The sequence below is a fragment of the Varanus komodoensis genome, unplaced genomic scaffold, assembly GCF_004798865.1.
Source record: "Varanus komodoensis strain SLA01 unplaced genomic scaffold, ASM479886v1 scaffold90, whole genome shotgun sequence".
Lineage (NCBI taxonomy): Eukaryota > Metazoa > Chordata > Lepidosauria > Squamata > Varanidae > Varanus > Varanus komodoensis.
Window position 1 is genome coordinate 1,229,339 of NW_025336599.1, and position 4,222 is coordinate 1,233,560.

A 4,222-nucleotide genomic window follows, 5' to 3' on the forward strand; every position below is an offset into this window, starting at 1 on the left:
TCCTGGGCCCAGCACTCTTCAACATATTTATTAATGACTTGGATGGGGAAGTACAGGGAACAACAAACCACTTTGCAGATGACACAAACCTGGGATTGCTGGGTTTTATGGGATTGTTAATATCCTGGGAGGGTGATTGTAGTAGGTTAGAATGCTGGGGTGAAAACAAAATTAAATTTGATATGGACAAATGCCAAATCCTGCAACTTCAAAAAGGAAACTGAATGTATGCTCCAAGGTGGGGAATACTTGGTTATGCAATACTGCAAATGAGATGGATCTTAGAATTGTTGTAGATCACAAACTGAACAAGCACCAACAATGTGAAATGGCTGCAAAAAGAGCAGATTCTATTTTAGGCTGCATTACCGGAAGTCGTACTTCCAGTTCCCAAGAACTAGTTCTCTTTCATTCAGCAATCTTCAGATTCAGACATGCTGGGAAAGGTTCAGAGGGAGGCAACAAGGATGATCCGGGGATTGGAAACAAAGCCCTGTGAGGAAAGATTGAGAAAACTAGGCATTCTCAGCCTCAACATGAGAAGGCTGTGGAGAGATGTGATAGCATCTACAAGCACTTGAAAGGCTGTCACAAAGCAGAAGAACAGGATTTCTTCTCAATCATTCCAGGGTACAGGACACAGAATAATGGGCTCAAGTTACAGGAAGCCAGAATCTGGCTAGATATCAGGAAGAACTTGCTAACTGTTACAGTAGCTTGGCAATGGAACTCATGCCCCAGGGAGGGTGTGGGCTCTCCCCCTCTGGAGGCATTCAGGATACACGTGGGCAGCCATCTACGAGGGATGGTGTAACTTGGTGTCCTGCACTAGCAGGGGGCTGGACCTGATGGCCTCCTTGACCCTTTCCAACTTCACTGTTCTATGATTCTATGAGCAGGACCTGAATTGCCTGCAGCCAGGCTTCTGCAGCATCAGAGAAGCCTGCAGGGCAGGCTGACCATGAGAAACTTCACCATTCCTTTTTCCTTTCCCTTGGCTGGGGCAGGCGCAAAGCCACTCAGTTCATGCTGCGGGAAGTGCCCACTTCCTTCAGTGACAATTAAGCTCGGAGTAGCAGGCATCATTCCCGGGGGGGGGGGGGGTGGAACAAACAGCACAGAGCTACCCAGAACTCTGCTTTTGCTTACAACCCTCCATGCAAAGCCACTAAACCAGCGCTGGGGAGAGAACTGGATCTTCCACCTGCCACATCCCAAGGATAATTTCAGAGGTCAGAGATAATAACAATTATTCTTCAGGAAAGACTCAACACCACCTCTGACCTCAGCAAGCTTGAGGCAGAGGTTCCACATCCCAAAGGTGGAACTGGGCACAAACCAAGCAAATAAAATTGCAAAATGTCTTCCATTTGCACAGCTTCCTGAGTGCATGAAATACTGAGGATACCACCACTCCTATTGTAACATTGCAGGAACCCTGAACAAATTCTTGCGAAAGCGTCTTTGGACCAGCACGGATAGCTGCTATTCTTACCTCCACCCAAGCCAAGAGAATGTGTGTGCTTAGGAGTTCATTATGCATGACAGTAACCTTTTGAACAAGCATCTCTTAGTTGTTGCTTTCCTTTTGCCATTGGAGTCTCTCCTGCAACCCCCCCCCCCCGCACTATTTGGTGAGTACTTGCTTACTTCACATTCAAAGAAACATGAAATAGCTATTAGCAGAACATTCCGCATGCCACAGACTGAACACTGGATAGGCAAGCTGGCTCTGCCAAGTATTAAGGCGAAATAGATGGAGCACAGCGCAGATTCATTTTTAAAAAGATTTACAGAGCTACAGCTTTTCTGTTACACTGATATAATGACACACAATAAAAAAGTATTGTTCACTTATTAAATCGAGACAGGTTATTTGTGCCAGATGAGCAATATAGAAATTTGTTTCAGCTATAAGGCTGAGAACTGCAAGAGAAAGCAAGTTTGGATATAATAAATTATACACTACAAATAAGATTTATACTAAGCATTAACTAAAACCTGTAGTCTCTTCCACTCCATGAAACTGAGAAATGACAAAATTAAGCTAGTCTAAAAATTAAATAATAATTATGACATGTTTCCCTAAATTGCACTCTGTCTTGTGTCTTAAAAATGTTTTGAATTACATCTGCATACACATCAAGAGCTACAGGAAATTAGAAAGCAATCAACATTTCTTCAATGCAAAGATTCAAAATGAAATTGGTAACACTGACTTCAAGTTTATTGTTGGGAAAGCTGTCTCCTACATAAAAGAAATAGTTATTTGAGAAACTCTTTCTTTGATCCACAATTAAACCTCTGTTTTCCCTCTGTTCAAGTCTCCAAGAAGTCTAAGGATCTCAGCAAATTGATGCTATTGTCACTGAGCTTATCGTTTGATATCACCAACAGAAATCCTCTCCCAAATTACACACAAACACACACACACACACACACACACACACTCTGTATCTGCATGTATGCATGTATTTGTATATAAAATCCTGAAATAAATGTGAGGGCCCCTTTCTTTACACATTGCATTTTTGGGTGAGAGTCTAAGAATGACTAAAAGTATGGAGGCTTGTACCCTTAGCCAAACCAGCAAACATGCTACAGCTTCCAGCATTCCACTTCATGTCTAAAGATTCATTTCATAACGTGAAAGTGTGAAATATGCAGGGCAGATGTTGCAGCCTAACATCTTTTTATTAAAACCCGAGGAACAATCTTTTTTCTGCTTCTGCCAACAGATTAATAGTTGAATATTTAAGTGTTTCCTGAACAATTGGAGATGAATTACACAATCCATAATGCACCTTGCATTAAATATACAGCTGTGTCTCCCCACCTGTAGGTTGCTTCTTCTCCAGTTACCCAGCCTGATCACCAAAGAATGAGCAGATGCTCTAGAGACCTATTCCTGGAGCATCCCATCAGCATCCCACAAATCTGGCAAAGTTCAGCTTCCTTGGATCTTCCACAGAAGGATCCTAAAAATGAAGTTTCTACGATGAGAATATGCTAGATAAGAGCATTTTGCTCCTCCTTTACTTTTTTCCCTTTGGTAGTAGATACAGGGGATCTGGAGACCACCAGACAAATTTTCCTGAGCTTTCTTGCATCTAGAAAGCATAGCATGCCAGGTGGAAACATAGAAACAGAGAAACAAAGCGAGTCAGAAGGGGCCTTCCGGGCCATCTAGTCTGGCCTCCGGCACCAGCCGGCTCCGCTCACGACATGCACACCATGTGGACGTCCAGCCTATCCTTGAACACTCTCACTGATGGGGCTACAACCACCTCCCCTGGAAGTCCATTCCACACCCTCGGGGTCCTAACTGGCAGGAAGTGCTTCCTGGCATCCAAATGGAACCTTGGCTCCCTGAGCTTTGCTCTGTTGGAGAGCATCCTCCCTTCCTCTGCAGGGGAAAAAAAGTCTCTACCCATCTCCATGTGACATCCCCTCACATACCTGAATGTCGCCAACATACCCCTCTGAGTCTCCTCTTCTCCAGGCGGAAGAGACCCAGTTCCCTCAGTCTCGCCTCCTACGGCATCCCCTGCAAACCGGCCACCAACCTCGTGGCCCTACACTGCACTCACTCTAACCTGGCTATATCCTTTCTGTAATGAGGGGCCCAAAACTGAGCATAATACTCCAGTTGCAGGTGCACCAGAGTTGTGTAGAGTGGCAGTAATACCACTCTTGATCTAGAAGCCACACTTCTGCCTGTGCAACCAAGGGTGGCGTTCGCCCACTTGACCACCGCATCACACTGCTGACTCATGTTTAGCCTGCAGTCAACCAGCACCCTGAGGTCCCTTTCACAAGCGCTGCTCTCCAGCCACTTGTCACCTAACCTCTACTTATGACACCTATTCCTATGCCCCAATTGCAAGACCTTGCACTTATCCACATTGAACGCCATCCTGTTGTCTCCTGCCCACTTCCACAGTCTGTCCAGATCCTTTTGGATCTGGACTACCTGCTGCTCAGTTGTGGCCACTGCTCCAGTTTTAGTGTTGTCTGCGAATTTGATTAGCAGACTGTTCACCCCTTCTTCCATGTCGTTAATGAAGAGATAAAACAGGATCGGCCCCAGGACAGAGCCCTGGGGGACCCCGCTTGTCACTGGCCGCCATCCCGATGATTCCCCACTAATGATTACCCTCTGCTTTCGGTCAGTCAGCCATGCCCTAATCCACCGGACAGTGCTTTGGTGTATCCCAAAACT